This window comes from Hippichthys cyanospilos, chromosome 16 (genome assembly GCF_059441005.1).
Source record: "Hippichthys cyanospilos isolate Australia breed blue-spotted pipefish chromosome 16, RoL_Hcya_1.0, whole genome shotgun sequence".
Classification (NCBI taxonomy): Eukaryota; Metazoa; Chordata; class Actinopteri; order Syngnathiformes; family Syngnathidae; genus Hippichthys; species Hippichthys cyanospilos.
Genome location: NC_142384.1, coordinates 17,085,576 through 17,110,263, shown reverse-complemented (window position 1 = coordinate 17,110,263; position 24,688 = coordinate 17,085,576). Strand labels below are relative to the sequence as shown.

The window sequence follows — 24,688 nt, the reverse complement described above, 5'->3', positions numbered from 1 at the left end:
GACAACTAGTTTCTGATTCATCACGAGGAGAGCTCACAGGAACCTGGACCTTAGGGTGTATTTGGTCACCCAAATCCAATATTTAGTTTTAACCAGTTCTATGCTCATTTCTCATGAACAGCAATAAAGCCTCTGGGTCATTATGACCCGGAGGTGTGATTAATTTTCCAAAATTTCCCCGCTCATTCTGCTCATCTGCTCGTGACGTGGATATGTTCAAGACCGCGCGGGCTTCATAAGGCCTATTAAATATTCATCTCTTTTTTTTTTTCCCCGTGTGTATGAAATATTCATATTCTGCGCCATTCTGAAAACAGGGCGCCGTATACGAGATGGGAGCCAATAATGTATGTGGCACATTTGGCATCCCTTCCTAGCGTGGATGGAGGCCGGGGCGGATGAAGACAGATAAAGACAAAGCGCCCGATGAGTATTCCTTCGTGCTCTCGCTGAACGGATGTGACATGTACGATACATATGATATGTCCGCTCAGATATGAGCACAGGAAGCATGGCAGCCATTGGTGGGGGGTCTGGCGTCAAGCTAGCGCCATAATGACGCTCTCGTATCACGCTGTTCCGATACTCCATCAGGTTGGAGCGAGTTCTGTTTCCCGCCGACAAAGCAAATGACAGCCGCAGCTTACTGCGATTAAACGACGAGATACTTTGCACGTTAACCCCTCGTGCGGTATTTGTATCGTTATTAGCTCGTTTCCAGCCACGTCGTTCTGGCGGTATTTTTGCCGACGGACGCCAGTGTGATAATTAAGCGGTCGCGCCATTTTGAAATTTGACAAGTTGTCACCATTTGCGTGAAATTTCAGCTCCCTGGTGTCTTCTTTCAATGCTTACTTTACAGTTACCTGATAACATGGCAGCTGGAAGAGTGGAGCTAGCTTACAAAAGCGCGCTCAGCGTTGATACTTAATGTCCATCCGTTTTGATATCGTTTACTTTACCTTGAACTTTTTCAGTGATGAACGCTGCTGAATTGAGGTCATTGCAATGAAATGAGCAGAAAACAAGCGATTTGTTTGAACGCCGTTTGTGCGGGCAAAACATATGAGGGAAAAACTTGCTGATTAATCGCAAGAGTACGAGATATTCAAGTGCATTTCGGACAATTTGTGCCAACGGTTGCTTTTGTTTTGCTGGAGGCCACTTCATTCGTTGGCGTCGCGTGTGCGGACAAATGGAACAATGCAACACTGAATGCCTTTGAAGGAGATCAACGGGGATTAAAATCATGCCGACATAATAAAGGTTTTGCTCAAAATAAATAAATAAACAAAAGAGTTGAATACTCTATGAATAATAAATCTTTGTTTTGCGGCGTAGCCCAAACAGATGTTCATTAAATGAATGACCTCTTAAGCAAATGTGTGGGACAGCTCTTGTATTTTGATCGTTTATATATATATATATATATATATATATATATATATATATATATATATATATATATATATATATATATATATATATATATATATATATATATAAACAGATGTTCATTAAATGAATAATGACCTCTTAAGCAAATGTGTGGAACAGCTCTTGTATTTTGATCATTATATATATATATATATATATATATATATATATATATATATATATATATATATATATATATATATATATATTTCCTATCCCAAAGGCATATTCCTACATTTTTTAAGAGGCCAGACACCTTTTTAAAAATGTTTTCTAAACATCAGAAAATGGCTGTTCCTAAATGAATGAATTAGTAAAGTAATGAATGACTTTATACATGAATCTATGACTTTTAGTCAGGGGGGTCCAAACACGGTCCTTGAGGGCCACCATCCCGAAAGGTTTTTGATACTTCCGTCCTCCAATTGATTGAAATGATCAGCATCTTTATCAGGCTTCAACTTAGCTTGCTGATGAGCAGATCATCTGAATCGGGTGTGTTGGAGAACGGTAATATCAAAAAATGTAACGTACCTAAGGTGCTATAGTAGTTAAAGTAACAGATTACGTCGATACTTATTATCGAACACAATAGCTTGCTTTAGTATTTAATTACCCTAAAATAATTACCGTCATAGTACCTCAAATAATTGATTACTTCTATACTTAATTCTTCTGAATTCACCAGACATTTTCAGACACTCCTTTAGCCAAGCACTTGTAAAAAAAAATAAATAAATAAATAAGTAGATGGGACTGAACGTCTTAAAAATCCTAAAATGATGTCTGTGGGATTGCGGGAAACGTCAGGAGGCGCCTCGGCCGGCCGCCAGCCAGGCAGGACGTCACCCGACAAATAAAATGTAAGGCTTGATGATATTTCCCGGGCAATTGATCGAAAGAGCATCAACATCCACTTCCCGGTTTTATGACGGCTCAACACTTCACACTGAGACAGTCCAGGACGTGCGTTTTTGAGGAACGGCTTCCCCGTGGTTGTATACGCGCTAACAACGGCGTAACCTTGGCCACGGCGGTCATGGCCTAATTTGGTCACTCCGCCGAGGCGCTCTCTTGTCAGATGGATTATTCAAGAGCGCGACTTTGACTATCGGCTGTCCGGCGGCGCGCGTCTGCTCTGCCGTGTTTGCAAAATATGTCACAACTAATAACGACTAATACGGCGCTCCGTTGTTCTGCCGGGCCTCGGGCTTAATGTCCGTTTTCCCATGTTTTTAAGGGCAAGATAAGGATTACTCGTTCCCGGAGATGATTTATTGATTTTGGTTGTCCGAAATGTCCAAATTTATGAACAAAGTCCAAGGCCGTGTGCTTGTTGTGTTCTGGGGCCGCTCGGTTTTCACCCATTAAAGCAGCGCTTCGCAAACTTCTTACTTTATACCGGAAGTGAGATTTTTGCGTTTTGACCATTTTTGTCAATGTTGTCATTCATCCAAACTCAATTTTCATGTCTGTTTGTCCGTCTGCGGTATTAGTCTAGCCAAGCTTCCGGGCCGTCATCCGTTGGCGAAACGGGCATCCGTACGTGACAGATTGACAGAATTCTTAGAATCGCCAGAACTCTTCACGTCAGCATTCTGAGATGGCAGGGTTACGAGCGAACGGGCGGATGTCAGTTGGCTGTTAGCAGCCAGCGCCTGTTGCAGCTAACAGCATCTTAGCTCAGTTTGTTATGGCATTAATGTCAGTAAAAGAAGCGAGCAGACTGAACCGCCTTCCGAGTCGCAGAGGATCATGTAAATGTTAGGATGTCTCCGGCTCATTCAATTAAGAGTGGAACTGGTTAGAGAACACGGAAAGTTACCGTATTTTCCACACTATAAGGCGCACCTAAAAGCCCTATTTTTTTTTATTTTAAAGCTGATGGTGCGCCTTATCATCAGGTGCGCCTTATATATGGATCAATATTGAGAAGATGGGGAATGAAGTGATAAAGTAAGCATTACCTGTTTCTTTTGTGTGTTTACAGTTAACAAGGTTGCTCATATTGACGTTGAGTAATTATGCTATTTAGAGTTTAGAATTATTATTTGAGTTATTATTGTTATTACTTTGAGTATTACTATATTGTGATTGAAAAACTTTGAAAATATGTCATTAATTGAGGGTGCGCCTTATAATCCGGTACGCCTTGTATATGGAAAAAGTTTGAAAATATGTCATTAATTGAAGGTGCGCCTTATAGTGCGGAAAATGCGGTAGTCTATTTGACCCGTTTATAAATTTCGATCTTTTGGCATACCCACACAATCAGGAACTTGGTGAAACACGGATGTATTTATTCATGGCAGCTTATCCATTTTCAAGGTCCGTCCCGACCAAAAGGTCAAAGGTCCTGTAAAGCAAAGCGTCCATGCGGCATTAATGCAAGAACACAAGCCGTCCGAAGCAAATTGCTTCCATTTCCCGCGTCCGAAAGTCACATCTCGCGCTGTTATGCGAAGCGACAGGAAACGAGAGGACATTACCGCTTAACCTGTGATCCGAAATCCAAAAGCAGACGCTTGCCCGTAACCATCGGCGAGGATGCACACCCGCGGTCCTTTGTGACCCCGACGCGACCCCCGCCCCCCCTCCGGCGGGAACGTTATTGATTTGTTTTTGTCAGGGGTCACATCTGGCGAATACGGGTGGCAAACAATGATGAACGCCTGGCACGCGCCTTACGCCGGCGCGTGGGAAGAGTGTGAATGCGCTTGTCGCAAAAGTCCACAGGGACACGTCCATTAGCACGTCCTTCCACCAAGCTCCCCACGCTTGATCGTCCTACGCGTTTGGTGGCCGCATGCATATTTCTGTCTCAAGTTTCTACATTATAAACAACCTCTGCGGTGGTATGATATCATTATTGAGCGATTGTTTGATATATTATGGCGCAGTGTGATTTCCCCGCAAGAACGACCGTCAAACAGAGATTACGTTCCATCTAATCATGATCAAATACGCTCATTCCATCTGTGCTGCGAGCCTCTTGCCTTCAAATGAACTTTGCTTGTTCCAGATTAAAATCTCCGTCTAGGAGATAGCAGCAAAGTGCGCCCTAATCTTCCAGCAGGAAGTTTTGATTTATTTAGCGGTGACATGCAAAACGAGCACGGCTGCCGCGCTTCTGCCTTTTCAAAGACAATAAAGTAGTCCCGGCTCGCGAGTCACAAATTCACTGACAATCTTCACTTTTTGTCCAAGGGAACCTAAAAATAACTTTCCATAAGCCAAGCAAATGCCACGCTATCGTCGAAATGTGCTTTTTGAAATGTGAACAGACACTTTTTTTTTTAGTCATGTAGTTCTTTAGAGCTTGAGGACAAGAAGGGTGTTTCTGGAATCCATATTTTGGGATAATCGTACAGGCCGTTGCTTCTCAAATTTCTTGTACAATGAATGGCCAATTTTCAAACTGTTTTCATATACAGGGCACACCGTATTATTAGGCTCATAGGATAGAAGCTACCGCAGTGGCTCAGGTTGTGCTCTGCATCCACTAAATGGAGCTACGCTAAAAGAAATGTCAACAATGTAGTTTTTGTTGCAATTTCATGACAAATTTTCAGTTTAAAATTGAATTAAATTATAGTTATATTCTTTTAAACTCTTGATTGGTGTTGGCATCGATCTAAACCGTCTTTTAATGGAATCAGGAGGTATTTTTCCCACATTTTTCAGGTAGTACTTTGCAAAAATCATCTTTAGTCTTGTGTTCTTATTCTCGATTAATAAAGTTCGACTGACTTACCTGATTGTTTTGTTAGCGCAGACATTCCGTAATTACCGTATTTTCCGCACCGGCGCACCTTCAATGAATGGCTGATTTTAAAGCTGTTTTCACATGTAGGGCGCACCACATTATAAGGCACATAAAATAGAAGCTACAGTAGTAGTTGGGCTTGCGTTATGCATCCACTACATGGCGCTCCGCTAAAGGGAAAGTCAGTCAAACTGTTTAATCAGAAATGAAGAATAAAGATTATTTGTGCAAAGTCCTAACTGAAGAACTCTTTTAAAGGCTTTTTCAATTCTGGTGAGATTTGGTTTTTATTTTGGTCCAAGCTGAAGCTGAGATATTCTGTCTGCAACTTTGGCAGCAAGGCCATCTCATAAACGCTTCTTAATTATGTCCAGTGAGGACCACAAGAAAACTCCTCAGCAAGTCCAGCATCGATTCATACATTTCATTCAAGTAATCCTCAATGGAGACCAAGCTTCTCATCCATGGAGTGTCGCCATGGTTACTGCTGACTCAATTTTGAATTCTGCTGCCTGAAGGAGTGGACGAACCGGCCAAACCAAGCATAGCATTTTTTATTTTTTTTTATACAAAAACAGCATAAAAAATACATGCATACATACACACACACACACACACACACACACATATATATATATAGACAGTATATGCGTACATATACACATCTTATGTTTTTTTTTACATTTCTTATGTTTTGAAAAGTAAGGAACGAGCCTTTTTCCACAAAATGTGAACCACGACGGCTACTCTAAATTTCATAGACTTTGTAGCATAAAATAATATGAAGCTTCTTTATAATATTGATTGTGGGAGAGTTTGAATCCCTTTTGAATCATAGTAAGTGAGAATCCTGTTTATTTTTTGTGGGTTTTTTTTCCCCGCACACCCGTATTATTTAGAGTATTTCTTTTCTAAATATTAGGGTAAAGTATGAATGAGTAAAAAAAAAACAAAAGCAAAAAACAGTCTATCCCCACCAAACACCACAAATTCAAAGGCTGTCAGAAACGGTGAAAAACAAAACACATTTCACGGAGTCATTATTCCAGTTTGGGTTGTAGATGTAGGTCAGAGCTTTTGAAAGCGTTTGAGGCTCGTGGCCCTGACCGCAATGGTCGTCTCAGGTGTTGCGCAATGTTGGCAAAAATAATCAGTTACCCCGAGGCCTCTCACGCTTGAGCCCAGCTGATTGTGGCTTGCCTACCGCAGCTGCTTGTTTGCCTCCGTCCCTCATCGCAGCCACGATAACGCTTCACATCCCGTTTTTGTAAAAAAAAAAAAACCCAAAAGGCCGCTAGTAGTTAGCTGTTTATTTTCCCATGTCAAGCTTTGGGTTCACTCGTCGCAAGTGACCCAACTTGGACGGCAGAATTAAACACACATGAGTTCAGGTCACGGCAGCGTGCAAACACACACACACACACACACACACACACACACACACACACACACACACACACACACACACACACTCGTGGCAAGATGAGAAGGAGCAGACGAAGGAGCCAGAGCAGAGGCCAAGACGGCAGCCTTACACGCCAGTGAACTGCGGCCCGATGCGCATGACACACACGTGTCATTCAGGTCATGCAAGAAGGAACGTACCCGCAGGCGACGCCCATTCAGCTGGAACCATCTTTATCTAATGTATCCAATTATATTCTCTATATACGGTATATATGTAGAGCCTCCAATGTACTTAAAGGCATAAAGTGACATTGCAGTTGACGTCTGGAGCCGTCAATGGCAGTCAACGAATACGTCAACGAACCTGCCCGATCTATAGCAGTGAGTCCTTTCACATTTCCAAGAAAACGCTGGCACCTCATCGGCCTTTTTCTAACAGCCACGCCAAAAAAGTCGGAAAGATGGCAGCTCTTAGGCGGACGCGTTCACACGCACGCCTCGTTATTCATCGTTTTATGCCGACGTCGGAAAATCGGATCGAGACATTTGGCCGTATGAGTGTTTTTCATACGTTCAAAAAAAAGCGGCTGTCTTAAAGTGACCACGTCATAATGTCATTGGCAAACACAAGCTAATTAGGCAGTAACAGAGAAGTGTACACTCGCGCGCACACACGTACACACTCACAGTTTGTACCCTAAATCGCAAAGCACTTTTAGATTTGGATTTTGGAGGCACTAATACACAACTTCGCCTTATTTTCCAGTTCATTTGTTCTTGATTTGAAAAGAAAACCATACTGTTGCTATCAAGCAAGACTGAACATTTTTAGAAATATGAGCGGCGCCGACATATTCTTAGCATAACATCGACATAACCTGATTGTTAGAATACTGCACAAACACAACAATAACATGCCTGGCCGCACCTACTAGGGGAGAGCGCAGGGTTCAAAGTTTAAAAGTCGTGGCTTATAGTCTGAAATTTACGGTAGAATCCCTTTCACTAATGTGTTGTTGTGTCAACATGACTAATTATATCTTTCTTAACATTCCAAGCCACGGTGTGTTGAACTGAGTGCAGACATGATGTCACTTTTACACGCCACGACCGAGGCAACTTTTTACCCTCCAGCACAAGCGGACAGTAATGGCGGCATAATGGCGGGGGGGGGGCATTTTCTTGAAGTAAAGCAGGGCTGTTTGCAGCCTCTTGTCTTTTTTCTTGACATGGTACATAACGCTATTTAATATGATTGTTATTAATATTATTATGTAAAATATGAGGGTAGATAGGATTTCAGTTATAAATGTATTTATTACAATTGATATGCTATATATGCTCCAATTTTGAAGCAATTTATCTGGGGACCAGGCGTAAAAGAAAGTGCACTTTTATTAAAAAAAAAAAAAAAAAATCAAGAAACTATTTTTAAATCAACAAAACGATATAGTTTAAGGTCTTTGTTTGCAGTTTGATTAAAAAAAAGAGTTTAATACATAATTGAATCATAGTTATATTATTTTACTATATATCTATATATATAAATATATATTGATATCCATCCATCCATTTTCTATAGCCGCTTATCCTCACAAGGGTCACAGGCTTGCTGGCGCCTATCTCAGCTGGCTTCGGGCAGTAGGCGGGGGACACCCTGAGCTGGTTGCCAGCCAATCTCTGGGCACTATATATTTATATAATATATTTAATATATTTATACCCTTTTGCCCATTCTTCAGATAGTACTTTCTTTAAATCATCTTTATTCTTATTGATTATTTATGAAGAAAGTTTGACTGACTTATCTGATTGTTTTGTTGACATTCCCTTTAGCGCAGCTCCATCTAGTGGTTGCATAACGCAACCCCAGCTTCTATTCTACGCGCCTTATAATGCAGTGCGCTCTACGTATGACAACAATTTTAAAAAGGCCATTCACTGAATATGCACCTCATGGTGCGGAAAATATGGTAATGCTGTGACAGGAAGAGTACAGGTTTCTTTTCAATTTAAGAGCAGATTAATTGGAACGTGAAGCAACTCATTGCACAATTTTGTCGTAGTGACTCCGTTGCAAAATTGCATGCTTTTATTTTGTAAAATTCCATATTCGGGTTGTCATTTTGTTTTCTCTTTACTACTTGGCTGGAAAAAAAAACTATTCACAGGGTTACATCCATTTTACATTAGACGTTTCTCACAATCCAAACATCAGCTTGACCTGATTTTTCCATATGTTTTGCGGCTCTCTTCCTCTAAGGATCTGCACGTTCCAAAAAAAAAAAAATGTGTGAGCGGAGCCTGGCTGAGTTTCTTCTCCCCAGCGGTGGGAATGTCTTTTTCTCTTTGCGGACGCTTCGTGCCGCTGCGGCTCGTCACGCATCAACTGCGCTGGCGCCGCAGCGGGAAAAATAAAAATAATAATAAAAAACAGAATCTTGTATATAATATATCTTCCCAGAGACCACACATTGTTCACGACGACTTTTTTTTCCCACGTAGCCAGGAGGAAAAAAAAAAAAAGATAAAAATCCCTTAAGGGATACGCTTTCACGTATGATTGATATGCTTCAAAATGGACGTCTATGCTCAGATGGTGCAAGTGTGGCCGCATGCACACATAAATGACATTCCTTCTCATGTTTTTTTTTTTCTTTCTTTTTTTGCGACGTACGTCACCAATTGAAATTGCAGTCTATGTTATGACTGATACGCTCCCAGTGCTTATCTTGTTCCGGGAGGGCAGTTAGTTTAGTGTCATATTTTCTTGACAGGCGCTTCCCATCAAATTCGGTTGCAATGACATCATTTGAAAGGAGGCTGTTGATTGGACGGTTACCTGTTGTGTTTTTCTTTTTTACGTAAAGGCGTGCAGGAGTTTTTGGCAGATTTTCTCGTGCGTGGATTTTAAGCGGCGGTTTTTTCAATGAGGTGGAACGTTTTCCCAGCCTAAAGTCTTGATTTATGAAAACGTCGGAATTAAAGAGTCTCCTCTTTTGTCCTTTATCGGCAAAAAAACGACAAAAGGAAAGAGGGTTTTGGTCAGTTCCTATGGGAGATTCATCATTTTTTTTATTTGTTGTATTGATGACCACCTCTGCGAGCGAACGACGGATACGATAGAGGAAAATCCGCTTTCTGTCAATCGTTTACTTTTTTAGTTCTTTTTTTCCTCTTCGAGCTTTCATCTTTTGTTGTCGGTCAGAAAAACGGACGTCCGTTGGTCACCGACAAATACAACGGAGGAAAAGCCACTCTCCTTTGATTAGTTTTTTTTGTCGTTTTTTTTTCCGGACAAAAACCTAGGTTATCTCAATTCTTAGTTCTTTTGCTTTCCATAGATTTTTCATCGTTTGTCGCGCGTCGGCAAAACGGGCGGCCGTCGGTGATCGCTTCTACCAATGAGGGACAGATGCAATTCCACTCATGACTTTATTTTTTTTTCCATCAGTTCTGAGTTTGTCTTCTTTTTACTGTATGTTCCGCACTATAAGGCGCACCCTCAATTAATGACATATCTTAGTTTTTCCACATATAAGGCGCACCGGATTATAAGGCGCACCCCCAATTAATGACATATTTCCAAACGTTTTTCCACATATAAGGCGCACCCCCAATTAATGACATATTTTCAAACTCTTTCCCATATATAAGGCACACCGGATTATAAAGCGCACCCTCAATTAATGACATTTTCAAACTTTTTTCCACATATAAGGCGCACCCCCAATTAATGACATATTTTCAAACCTTTTTTCCATGTACAAGGCGCACCGGATTATAAGCCGCACCCTCAACTAACGACATACTCCCAAACTTTTTTCCATGTATAAGGCGCACCGGATTATAAGCCGCACCCTCAACTAATGACATATTTTCAAACTTTTTTCCATATATAAGGCGCACCATCAGCCTTTTAAAAAAATTAAGGCTTTTAGGTGCGCCTTATAGTGCGGAAAATGCGGTATTTAATTTTTTTTAGCTCTCGTCATTTGTCGTTCATTTGCAAAGTGGACATCTGTTGGTGACCACTTCTGCCGGCGAATGACAAATACACCGTGGAAAGAATACCCGCTCCCCGTCAATAGTTCTCGTCAGTTGTCGTTAAAAGTATTCAATGGTTTCCCCTGAGAAGCTCTCACGTACCCCGAAGTGTTTTTTCGTACCCCCGCTGATATGCTGCAGAATATAGTAAATAGCGGTTGTCCATGACTGAAGTACGTTCCATTTTTTCCCCCGCATGAAATTCCTCAAAGTTCTCGCAAGAACCAGCTCGGAACAGATTTCCGAACATGGCGTGCGAGTGCGGCGGCGGCGTATCTGTCAACGCCCGCGATTGCGCAACGAGGACGAGTTAATGGAGCGAAAGCGGAAAGCCATCGATCCATATGTCGCTACTTAAAGCGGCCTCGAAGAATCCTCTGGCACTTTGCGAGGCCTGCCTTATAACGAAAAGTTATGGGTGGATTTAGACGCTCGGCTCGGGATCGGCGTTTTATTGGAGATGTCAAGCGCGTGTGTGTGTGGGGGGGGTGGGGGGGGCCTGGAGGTCAGCGGGTTGAGATGACGGAAACATCAGTCGCGCTAACTCGCTCGAGGCGGAATCAACCCAATCAAGAGTGAGCACGGCTGATGCGATTAACCGACTGATGACCCGCCCACTCGCCCGGCAGCCGCCGAGCGCACGCGGCGTTCAAACGCCGGCCTTGGCGTTCGCTCGACGTCCGGCCTAGCGGGCGGCGTGAATCACGGGGCCCTTTCGGGAGTTGAAATTCCTCTCCAGCGCGCGGAAAGGCCGCAACGATTTACGGCGTACAAATCGATAGCAGCAGAGGGGATGGAAAGAACGCGACACGCTTTTGCTTTTCTCTCCGCTCTTTTTGCTTTGGTCCGATCCGCGCTCATCAAATCCCCCCGACTTCCTTTGGAGATAACGCCGGTCAAGGTTCAAGTGCCATTCGATTAGCGCAACGCAGCGCGCACAAAACGCCATTTGTTTTAGCTTTTGTTTTTTTTTCTTTCATTCGGCTGGAAGGATGCGCTCCAGCGCGCGGTTTGCGCGCCCGTCGGTGAGCCATTCGAAGCGTGGATGCGCTTTATTCGCCGGCGTCGCATGCGCGGATTTGCCAGAGAAACGGAACAATTCGGCGAAACCGAATCAACGCTGCGTGAATAAAATGTGTTACATTTGAGCCTTTTAAGACTCCGATGGATTTTCACTGGTGCGGTTCCCTCAAGGGCACATCGGTTCTTGTCCCGCTCTCCGTCGATAGTTTAGTTTCTTTTGGAGAAAATCCAACTTTCTGTTCATTCTTAGTTCTTAGTAATAAAACATATCAAAATAAAATCAACATTTTGCAAAGGAGTCACTTTATCACAATTTAGCAGTAAGTTGTTTCATGTTCCAATTCATTTACTTTTCATTTGAAAAGAAAACTACTCTTCCTGTATATTTATCGGCCCTTTCGCTGTCACTCCAGTTAAAATGTATCTTTGAGGTCTAAAGCCTTCATTGGCGGTGATTGAGTTCATGTGTCGTGTCATGTTTAGAACATTAGGTATCACACTGACAACTATTTCTAATATTTCACGCCGACTACATGAGAGAGTTCTAGCGACATCATTTTGTTTTCCTGCGAAATGAAGACCGCACTGGACTTTGTCATCTTAAATGTCCCCTCGTGAATCTTGAAGAGATGAAGTCACAGGAAGGATGTGATCGGAGCGTTTCTGCGATTGGCCGCTCTCCAAAGCGCAGCCGCTCGGTTGCCTCTTGGCTTTTCTTCCACGCCGCCGCTTTACGGCAGCTGTCGGTGATGTCGTCTGACTGGTGAACCACACAAGCTGAGTCAAAAAAAAGAATCCCTTTGACCCACTCTGATATGAGGACGCCGTTTTTTTTTTTTTTTGGGGCCTGTCAGCTTGATTAATTTGAGCGTTTCCCACTGCAGCTCAGGCGCCATTACAACACTACGTTTGTTCGCATGGGCAGGAAGGTACGTAGCGCCGCTGGCAGCCACCCAGGCAGCCCGCGCTCTCCTGATGGAATGTTCTGGGTTCCGTCTCTGCTTCTGGAACTTCACACACGCGCTTGGATGGGCCGTTCCAAATGGGGAACCGTTGCGTGGGAACCCACCACCTAAGCGGCGTACTACTGTAAAAATACTTTCATTTTCAATAAATATTTTCAAACTTAACATTAAGATGTAAGTGTAATCATAGTCCTCGTTTGGACCAAAAAATTGACCAGTATTTTCTTTCTTAGCCCGCCGATGCTCAGCGCTAAGCTAACTTGCGCTACGCTAGCTACGCGCTTTTTAACGCTGTCCTTTCATAAGTCACAAATCGTTTACTATTTGGCGCGGAATAAGCTATCGTTTTGACAAGTATTGCTAAATAAATATGCTTAAGTAACAGGAGGAGCTGGCGAAGCTATGCTAACGGCTAAACTAGCATGAATCCGCTGCTTGGAAACACCAAGACGATATTTAAGTGATATAGCTCACTTTTAGCTGAAGAAAGCACGTTTTTTTAAAGCTTGCTGCTGGGGAATGCTTGACGCTTAGCTAACTTTTTTCCATGCTAGCTACAAGCATCTTCATGCTGCCTTTTCACAGCGCAGGGCCGCTGTGTTTTTGTTTTGTCCGTGCAAGAGACCGAATTAATATTGTGAAATGGATATTCGGCCGTATCGACCGATCCTAGCGGTAGCACCATAGATACTATTGCCGCGACGGGTGCTTTCCGGACAAAAGTATTGGAACACCTGACACTGAAGAAAAGCAATTGTCAACTCATTTAGGTTCCTAAACACCAAACTCATCAGGCCAAAATGTCAAACTTTTGACCCCACATTATTATTATTTATTTATTTTATTTTGAATTAAGAGCCCTTTATAGGGAACCGCTTCATGTTTACATTTCATTTAGAGCTCCAAGTGTGGTTTTTATCGAGCTATAAAAGAGCATATCCGTAATTGGGTTTCCTTCTGGGCTAGGGGGCGGGATAAGCGCTTGTTTTGAAGCTTACTTGAAGAGGTTTCGCTCTCTGCTCGGAAAACGGCTCGGTTCACACTTGAGGAGGAAGATGTAATAAACTTGAAACTTATCCCTTTAGGCCAGCACGTGCCCGTCTAAAAAGAAACGGTCCGTTTAAGAGTGGCCGCCGGCGACGCGGGAGTCGATGTCGATTCAATAGGCGGGAGACGTTTCCTGCGGAAATTGTTCGCAGTCCAAATTCGTACATGGACAAAATGATTAGATCTTTTCTTGGGGCCGTCATTCGTTTGCCTTCAATGGAGACTTCAAATTTTATGTGCATTTGAGATACCTGTATGTTTTGTGTCGTTTGTGCTGTTTTGACCATTTTGGGCTCATTTTTGCCCCGGATCATTTTCACAGTATTTTCGCCAAAATATGGCAAATCCCTGCTTGTGCTATCACCGCCATGTTGAACTTTGACATGTTGTCAGCATCTGGGTGAAATTTCAGCCCCCTGGTGTTTCCTTTCAATGCTTTCTCTTTGATGTGAAATGCCTCGGGTGTAAAATATCAAAGGAGCGCACCAAATACGACACGGGGGTTAAAAAAAACGATCCACATGGGGTACGCCATTGAAAAAAATGTGGCTCTGGCCCACAGCGATTTGAATTTGCAGAAGTGCTGAGGCCTCACCATGACAGGTAGCGGAAAGGAAAGTGTTGAGACGAAATCTGGCAAGTGTCATTTTTATTGCGACGGTGTTAAAGCTGTCTCGGGCAGCTGGAGAGGAAACGTGCGGCAGGTCATTCCGGGCGTGTTTTGAAAGCGTGACACCCGGGACTGTTTATTCCCATTAATGCCCCTTTAAGTAGCCCCCGGAGGAGTAGCGCTAATTGCCTGTGTGAAATCCACAGCGCCGCCCGGCTCATTTTCGCTCACGGCCTTTTATAGCGGCCGTCTCCATTAAATCCGTTATGACTGCGCTGCATGACTGATCTTTACATGACAGAGTGAAAGAGAGAGTACGCCACTGAGAACGGGAGTGCAAGTCGACTGTGTGGTCAGAAGTAATGGGACGCCGGGCCGTTCCAACTGCAGTCGTCCCCTGATGAATAAAATGAATCATTTAGCCTGGTAATTGCTGATAGGCCCGTTGCCCGCGGATTTTTGCTACACTGGTGCTTGCGATATGTTCTCGCGTCAAGGTAATTATGGCTAAGTTTATTCATGCTTTGTGACTTTGACGACCCTAATATATGCATAGAAATTAGGGCTGTCAAAGTTACATGCATTAACTGCATTAACTCTAACCCCCTGTAAATAAATATATGTATGTATATATGTATATATATATATATATATATATATATATATAATGTGTGTGTGTGTGTGTACGTATACACACACACACACCTCCTTTTTTCGTCTTGCGCTCGACAGATATTCCGTATTTTATGAAAACTCAAACTCAAACGAAGCATTTTCACACCCTGCTTGAAAACAAATTAAAACCTTAGTAATCGAAGATAAAAAATAACTAATGATGATTTTATCAATCGATTATTCCGTCGATGTCGATATTTAGTCGATGAATCGGATGTTAAAAACATGTTTTAGTATTTCTTTCTTAAAAACTGAAGTTTTTTGTGCAGAAAATGCAGTCACCCTTTTTTTATTATTGTAAATGTAAATGTTCGAAAATGTTTCATCGACTTTTCCACGAAGGATTAAAGTAATCCGGTACTATTAACTGTTAAGATTCCGAGGAGATGGGCAATTTTAAGTCTGGAAACGATTAATCGACTCGAACGATTGTTTGGTTGTCCATTCATGGTTTGCAAAAACAAAAAGTAACTCCAGCGGAAAACGGCAAACTATTGTAACCGTGGCTCCCGGCAGCTAGCGCCGTATCTCTTTTGATAAAACGCGCGTGTGCGTAAAAGGTGTTGTGAGCCGCCAGCGCCCGGCGGCACCATCACCCTTATGGACCCTTATCGGCACTCTGTTACAATCCAGAGTGACAGCTCTTTGTAGTGGCGGGCTATTCTTAGCAGCTTCCCGGCTTCCTAATGTTTGGCGCTCAGCCCGCGGCGTACACGGTGGCGCTCGCCACCTTTCCCCTCCACCATCTCTTGACTGACATCTCTTACGTCTCCGCACTCTTTTGTGTTCTGCCGCTTGCCTCCGCCGGCGTTTCTTTCGTCTGTTTTTTTCCCAACGAACGAACCTGACAAGGCGTCGGCGGGAAAACAGGTGAAAACGATCAATGTCGAATGCGACGGGAGCCGAGCCATTTATCATCATCCTTTTCTCCGGCGGCCTCGGCAACAAGCTGCTGCTTTTAACTCCGACCTTTTAAAGCGCCGCCGACTTAATGAGATCCTTCGCCAAAGCCCGATCGAGTCATGTACCTCCGCAAAGTGTGTCAAAGCTTCGCCGTGTTCGTGCAGGACTCAGAAAAGACGGACAAACAGACTCAGAGAGCATTTTTCCCCCCAGCTAATAACAATAAAAGAATATTCAGGAAAAAAACAATGATTGCGCTCCTGTGAAATTGTCATTTCTATTCCGTGTCTCTGAAAAAGACAAAGCGTTCACGCAGGGCTATAAAAAGACGATCCGACAGCCTCAGAAACCACTCGAGCCGTTCAAACTCTGAATAACAACAAAACACAAACACGCTGAAAAAAACGACTGCACTCCTGAAACTATGCTTTTATTCTATTTATTTTTTATTTGTGATGCTCATAAATGTTTTACAAAATCAGACTTATGTCTCCGAAAAAGAACATGTGTTCATACAGGTCTCAAAAAAGACGGACCTTGAAGGTTTCCTTTGTAGGAATCCCAGAATCTCTTGTGAAAATTTGTCATTATATTTGATTTGACTTAAGCCACAGAGATCAGATTTGCGTTAGTGATGAAAATAGGAACTTTGGACAGAGATGTCCATTTTGGGATTTCAACCAAAACATCATCTTTAAGGTCTCAACTTTCAGCAGCTCAAATTGTAATTGAAGTGTATGAAATAAAGAATTCAATGAGCAAAAACTTTACATGCGTTTCTTTCATAACTAAGGATTTCAACTTGTTGGACCTGTGTTTGATTTTGAGCTACCTCCGTGTGTATATTATTTGAAAGGGAATGACGTGTAGATGATGTCAGTTTTCATTTCCTGAGACGCAAGCCCGATTTTGCGAAAACGCACGCAAACGATTTATTGAATTTGACGCGCTTGATAAATTGAAGCGGGAAAAAAAAATCAAAGCGGCCCTTGCAAGCTTCCGTCTTTCTGAGCGTGGCCCTCGGAGGGAACAAAAAAATTGGACGTCTCTGCTGTATTTTGTATTTTCTCCGCTCTGTGGGATCAGTGACTTTTACCAGAGTTTTTTTCACCGCCTCTTCTAATCATCGGACGGCAATGCTGCTTATTAAGCTACAAATTGTTACCACGCTTGAAATTTGGGCTTTATAATCGCATAAAAAAACCTTGATAGAGGTTTTCGTCTACATTTCTTTTTCTACGTAACATGAAAACACGAGAGAGGTTAATGTCACGCAACGCTCCGCTTCCATCTTTTCCAGCCCGCGGCCATGCTGACCACGTGAATGACGACTATGTAAAACGCAAACAACAGAACGCACTTTCACTTCCACCCCCTTTCGGCGCCCGAGCGGTCCAAACGGTGAGTCTCTCCCGACATGCAAACAAATGTAATCAAACATGTCACCTGCCAAGTCTGTCTAGCTTTCACGTAATACAAGCCGTTAGTCCCGCGAGGGCCCGGGCGGAATAAAAACGACACGCAAAGAGCTCTCGTGCTCATTTGCTATGCATGCAGGCGCTCGCGCATGGCGCCGATCGCCACTTAAGAAAACACGCATCACTCATTCATGAAGCGCACCAGAGGGCGCCGCACGGACGCTTCCCTTCACCGCGTCTACATTTGCGCCTCATTTATTTGCGTGCTTAACGGGCTTAATGATATTAGCCGTGGCGGACTAGGACGAGATGAACTTGGAGACGCTGTCCAATTGACTCCAATCAGGAGTCCAAACACTGCTAGACTAAAATGGAAATGAAAATTCCTCCTTGGCTAGCTCGCTGTAGCAACGAAGTAAGCAACAAAATTCAAAAGCGTGGGCACGTTTCGCCGGGAAGCTGGTTAGCTTTAGCTTGCGCAGGTTAGCCTGTGTGTTTGACTTAAGGCATTGGCGTCAAACATACGGCCAGTGGGCTGAAATTGCAATTTCAAGTGTAATCTCTGATTGTTATCACGTTTGGTCAGCTACAGGCTCCACTCTAATTAGACTTCCGGGCGCTGCTAATATGATGGCTCTCTGTGAGACTACAGCCAAAGGGATGGGAAGGGATAACGGTACAGTTACTGTATAAGGTTGAATCATTTAAGAGTATATATATATATATATATATATATATATATATATATATATATATATATATATATATATATATATATATACATGTGTATGTGTGTATATATATACATGTGTATGTGTGTATGTGTGTATATGTATAATGAATGGTATACATTAGTATGGAAGATCCCTAATTTGATTTGTTGTTCTCACAGAGCCGAAAGATTATCCGCCTGCCTTTGAGTATCGCTGTAGTCTCATTTTTGTGTGGCTGCTCTGCGTGTGTTAAAGTAGCCGTTGTTTCAGGCTTTATAATGAGCAAAATATCTATTCTCCGTTTGCTCCTGGGCTGAGCGCTTCAGGAGGTCCTTTGTCCCATCATCAATTAGACTGTTTACTGCCTCAATTGAGGACACTGGCTCATGACTGGGGCCCCGTTTATTTACTTGTATTGTTAAGACTCAGCGCTTAATTAACGGCTCCGTGTCTTGCATAGTTCATTGCTATTTATATATTTACAGTATGTGTTGATTTCAGTCCATTGATGCGGGCTGCGAGATACTAGAATTTACTTCGAGCGTTTGTTTCGAACAACCCGGCAAGCCAGCATACAAAAACAAAAGCAAAACCTGAATGAGCGACATTTTTTTAATCGTCTCTTTTGGATTTGTAATCAATTGCACATTCTTTTTGCAATAAGTCATGCTTGCAACGTAGCAGCAATAGCTTCTTTTTGCTTGTTTGCTCATGCTTTGTGTTGCTAGCGCTCCTATTTCCTTGAGGCCAGGCAGCGCTTTTTTCTTCATATTTATTATAAAATAGCAAGTCATGATGAATGACTATATTAAAGAATCAAATATTAGTAAGCGGCAAGACTTTGGTTGGAACTTAGCGAAGTGAGGCTAAATACCACAAGCTAGTGGTTTATTTGAATATTTTTGTTTAATTAACATGTATTTTGTTTTGTGTCAGTTTACTACAAACCTAAGGTAAGAGTAACAAATAAACAGCTTGAAGCAAGCACGCCGTGCCTCTCGTTTCTCGAGCTGTGCCGGTGAGTCTTTTTTGCCCATTGAATATCTTTAAAAAAAAAAATAAAAATCAATGTGGCTGGATCCATCAGAACAAGATATACACCGCATAGATCCACAACTTATCCCCTGGGGAAAATGAAATAGTAACATTATTCCCATGAAAACAAATCCAAAGAATAGCAGTGAGTAGAATCAAAAATCAAAGTAAATCGAATCCGAACAAGAAAAAAAGCCGGCTGGCAGCTAAGCCCGGAGTCTCATTATGTTGCAATAATGTTTGTACAATATTCACACCAGACGCGACCGCTTTAATAGCGGTTAGCGTATGCCAGTCACGCATTCTCATGTGATGAATTAAAAAACCAGGGAAGAAACGATGAAGAAATCGCTTGCGTTAACACACTGCAATGATGATGGGGCATCTAGTTCGTGACTGCTACCAAATACATGCTGGGGGCAAAACAAAGTGCCATCTGCTGGATGAGTCAGGGATAGCCCCCAAAGGCGCTAGCCAATTTTTCTTGAAGTTAGCCAACGAGCAACACTTTAATTCCATCTGTCGCTGCTGCCGCAAAGCTCGTTTATAAAGCTCAAAAACTTATTTCGACACGGCGCACATCTGTTTGTCGGTATTTTAGTCTTAAATATGCAATCCCATCCAATAAAGCATCTGACAAATGATTGATGCATTGGCTGTGCTCAAAAATGGTCTGAACTCGACAGCGCAGTTTTGTCTGCTTAAAGGGGAAGTACAGTTTACGAGAATATCTTTTATGCAGCACCGCTGGTCTAAACATGACAAACATATATGACATACATAGGAGTACTACACAATGAAGTTCTGAATTACTTTCTGTAATAAGTCCTAAAGTAATCGATTACTGTAGGTACAAGAGTACTGGAGTAATCAGTGATTTTAGGCAGCGATGTACGAAATGACGTAACCGATATATTTAGTACTTGAGAAATGATGAAGGAAAGTCATCGATTTCTTTGGTAATTTCAAAAGTAATCCATTTCTTTGGTACTTTAGAAATCTCTCAAGGATGTAATCGATATCACTGTTTGAGCGCCTAAAATCGGCGATTACAGTATTTTCATGCCTAAATAATTAAATTGCATTCCTACTCTATTACCTTGAATAATTGATGACTTTAGAACTTAATAAAAAATCACAATTACTTTAGTACTTAAAGTAATGAATTTCTTACATACGTAATTCATTCAGGACCAAACATTTTAGCCTTTAGCCAAACACTTGAAAAACAATATCGATGAGTACATACGATCGAATGTCTGGATTCACAAAAATGAATTAAAGACGTAAAAATACGTCTTTGGCATTGAATGAGTTGAGTTGAAAAATCCACCTGTTTTGATCCATCTCAGGAGGCGGCCGGCCAGTTTGTCTCTTACCGAACTAAAAATGACATCGCGGTTGCTCAATCGCAGCTCAGCTGGCGAAGGTCACATGACCACATTCAGAAAACAGGTGAGCTGTGTTTGCTTGCTACTTGAGCAGCTGTGATGTCATTTTCAGGCGACAGCCGGTGACCAAATGGCTGGATAAAACAGGTGGATTTCGCTACTTAGATTTGCTTTCATAAACATAATATTAGTCAGAATGCAGTGTAACGAAAACACTTTGGGTTGACTTGGGCTTCACAAACTGGATTTTATTGGGTCAGACTGAAAATTGCGCTCATTTGTAATTGTATTGATTATCAAACAATCGTACCATTTGATTGCAAATTCATGTTCGCTTTCATTCGTATTTGCGACCCCCAAAATGATGTATACAGACATTTTTAGTGAGAAAACCTCAATGCAATGTGTGGGATGAGTCGATTCCATTTTTTGGGCCCTCAATTTGATTCCGAATCAATTTTTGATTTCAAACCCTTTAAGGATTTTTCTGCTTCAATCTATAGCTGCGCAAAGAATCATCGTACTACCTGCATCTGCTTTTGCAAGAAAGAAGGACAAAAAGAGACAATGTGTTTGTTTTTATTTTATTTTTACAATTATTATTACAAGTCACTTTATAATGATTAAGTTTTGACTTGTAAGGAACTTGCCTTTTTCCACAAAACTACATGTCCTATAATATCGATTTGGGGATATTTTACATTGATTTTGAATTGTGCTTGATGAGAATTATGGTTCTTATGTGTTCTTTTTTTTTGGGGGGGGGGGCAGAGCCCTCGTTATATTTAATATTGGTTATTTAAGTTATGGTTTGAGCTTGAAAAGGGTTAGAATGTTAAAGTGTTTCAACTGGTAATTCTTCATTTTAATAGGAACTTTACAACGGATTTTATAGCAGTACTTATTTACAGTCGATAAGAAGAGCCCCCCCCCTTTTTTTTTTTACTCACATTCAGCTCCCGAATGTAGCAACAACAATAATAAACAATCAAACGAACTTATAGCATCAGTCAGTTGCAGAATAGAAATGTTTTCAACATTTATAGACTGCGCAGGTGTACCTAATAAAAGGACGCTCAGTATGTCGTATAAACAAGAAATCGACGTCGCATTTGAGCGGCAGGCAACATACCAGCGATCGCATCAACTTCATGAAGAACACAATCAACACATCTTCACACACACACACACACACACGCAAAGTACTTACCGGTTGTGGAGGGTTCGGCTGCGGCCGCTCGGTTCCGCGTCGGTCCGTCTCATCGCGAAGCGCGTGTGGCGAGAAAGACGAGAGCGGCTCCCTCCTTTTTAAATCCAAAAGTTGCTTTGGTGGCCCCCACTTCTCCCGAGAATCACTTATCGTCCTGCGCGGTCGCGCCAAGTGAAAAGTTTCATTTTGGAAGCTCGCTGTCAAGAGGACACGATCATCGGCGCGGATGTGTGCCCGTGCCTGATGTCATGCCACCGGAGGCTCGCTCCCACGCCGCACGCGCTCCTTGTACTCTTGTGACGTCACGGGAGGGGGGTGTTATTTATCTAGTGCGTGTGCGTGCGTGCGCTCGATCGCTAAGTGGTTTGTTAATTGTGTAAGTTGACCACGTAATGTGCTCACTCAGTGACCACGTGATTAGGTACACTTCTCAGTCTAATCCACGATTTGTGGACCGCGGTTGATTTATATTTGCAGGCCTAAACTCTTATGATTAATTGTACCGGATGAAATTTTATTAATTTATACAATTTTGGGGCTTTCGCTCAGTAGTTGTTCTGTTTACAAAACATATTCGCCCTTTTGAAGATCCATATAAAGTTTATTTATGTTATCTATGGTTACAGAACTGCTTTATTTAAACAGCAAAAAAAAAAAAAGTTTTGTTGTGAAAAAGAAAGCGGATATTGTTGCGCGAAGCACTTCCTGTTTAGCACTCGCAAGAAATTTAAGACGCTTCTTGTCCTTAACCATGCACAGCTATAGTGTGTGATCTGCGTGATATATGAATAGGGGGTCATTCATTTTCAGTTCGTATTGGAGAGCAATTAGAAATACGTTTATTTATGATTAGCAGTTAAGAAAACTAGCGGTTAGCATTTGAACTAGCACTTATGCTAGCGATTAGCATGTTAACTTACAGTTGTTAGCATGCTATCTTAGTCTACTGTGTTTGTCATATAACAGAAAAATGAGGCACAGTTTTCAGTTTTACACCTTTGAGCCATCTTCTGTGAATAAACGTTCAATAATCATCTAAAGGTGTTCTCATTGAAGGAGAAAAATATAATAAAATTATAATAAGTGTATAATTTTATATGACAACATTTTCTATGATTCCTTTAGGCAATTAAAACAACAGTATTATAAGTAAAACTAGTAACTTAAATTGGTCATAAAATTACTGATTCACGACAGTAAATAAAATAAATAAATAAATAAATCAATGAAAATAAATGGGCGTTTCCTTAAGTATTATAGTTTTATGGTGGCTGGTTTACAACAACAATAGAAATAGATGTGAAATATAAAAACATTTAGGAAGTGCAACTGGGTTTTAAAATAAACATTGCAGTTGCTTTAATGGGAAATTAAGGAAAAAAAAGAAAAACGTACATTTCTGTCTTCATTTCTGTGTTCCCCCATGAGTCCGAAACACGGTATTTTGGTTATTATTGCTTTTGTGAAATATGAACACTCCGTTATTATCCATGGCAGGGGGAAGCCATTTCTCCTTGCGCTACCACTTGCTGTCAACTGAAAATGACATCGCGGCGTCTCGGGGCTCAGCTTGAGAGCATCACCTGACCGACCCCAGCAAACAGGTGAGCGTCCCGGCCATGACATTTTTTATTTGGTATTTCTAGACGTGCAACTCACAGATATGTCTGCAATAGTGCTATTTAACTTAAAAAAAAATGGGAGGGCGGCGTGGAACAGATTATTTTCATTTCCGCTCATTTCAATGGGGAAACACAAGTTGAGATCCTTGCGCCGTCAGGGAATTCATTTTCTTTCACCAACATGGCGTGATAACCTTTGCGCTGTATCGAAAGTAAATGCCTTCTCCATATGGAGTTGAGTAGATAAATGCCTCCTACCACAATTTGGCCAATGAAGTCATGTTGCTGGAACATCACTTTTGTTTTTCGTTCATTTATTTGATCTCATTACTCCTGCAGTAAGCAATGCGTGTGTATGTATGGACATGAGTGTGTCCTTGATAAGCGGAGGTCACTAAACTTTGTTTCATAAATAGTCAGCCGGCTAAGTAAACTTTGTGCTGCGGACGCTTGTGTTGGTTTTTTTTTTTCTGTCCCTTGAGCGCCGCGGGCTTCCATTGCGCTCCTGCGGCCCATCTCCACATCCCGCGGTCATTTTGTTTTCCAGAGCGAGCCCAAAATGAGGAAGCGGCAATTTTAACGTGCCGGGAATTGTTGTTCGCCGCGGATTGGCCGCTGACTCATGCCCGATGGCCCCCCCCAAAACGTCAAACTGAATTTTGGCTTTTTTTCGGAGATTGGATGAACCGAGTGGAAAGTGGCCGCGGTACTCGTGAGCCTCCTTTGCTCTCGCAAAATTGCCGGCGTTCAATTCAGAGCTGTAATTCCAGGACCTGAGTTTCAAGTTCAACTCACTGGGCGCACCTGGTAGCGATGAAAGCAATTTCAGGCAAAAATATGGTCATCACACTTTTTGTTGTTGTCGTTGCTCTTTTTAGGGTTAGGGTTATAAGCCTTTTTTCTCCCAAAAAACCTCAATGAGTAAAGATCCCAAGAAATAGTGATTAAACAGGAAACTGTACAAATGCTTTATCAACATATGTTTTTCAATTTTTTTGTAAAGGTGATTCTTCAGGAGGAATGTGATAACAGCGTTTGTTTTTTTTCAGGTGTCAGACATTCAAATACTTTTCATTCCGTGACAGAAACATGATGTTTTTCTTTTCAGATTAAAAGCAAATTAATTGTAAAATCAAACCTGGGTTTAAAGTTCAACCCACTTTGTGCACCTGGTAGCGATGGCGATCAGGCAAAAATCCACCCGGTGATGGATGTATTTATTTATTCGTTCATTTTTTTTAGAGTTAGGATTATGATTTTTTTTCAAAACCTAAATATGTTAATAAAGCTCCAATGAAAGAGTGATTAAACAGGAGCATAGATACAAATAAAGGGGGTTTACAGAATTCAAAAAGGTTGATATCCATTTTTTTAGATGTATACCAGCATTTCAGGGTACAATATTTATAAATAACTGCA

The 24,688-nt window shown here is 41.8% G+C and overlaps 1 protein-coding gene across 1 annotated transcript in view; it reads right to left on the bottom strand.

Moving 5' to 3' along the window:
• Window positions 1-21,891, bottom strand: part of gcgra (glucagon receptor a) — a 33,416-nt gene extending 11,525 nt beyond the window's left edge. The window contains exon 1 of the mRNA XM_088437409.1: window positions 21,648-21,891. The gene's annotated coding sequence lies outside the window, so the exon portion shown is untranslated. The remainder of the gene's footprint in view (window positions 1-21,647) is intronic.
• Between the last annotated feature and the right edge of the window lie 2,797 nt (window positions 21,892-24,688).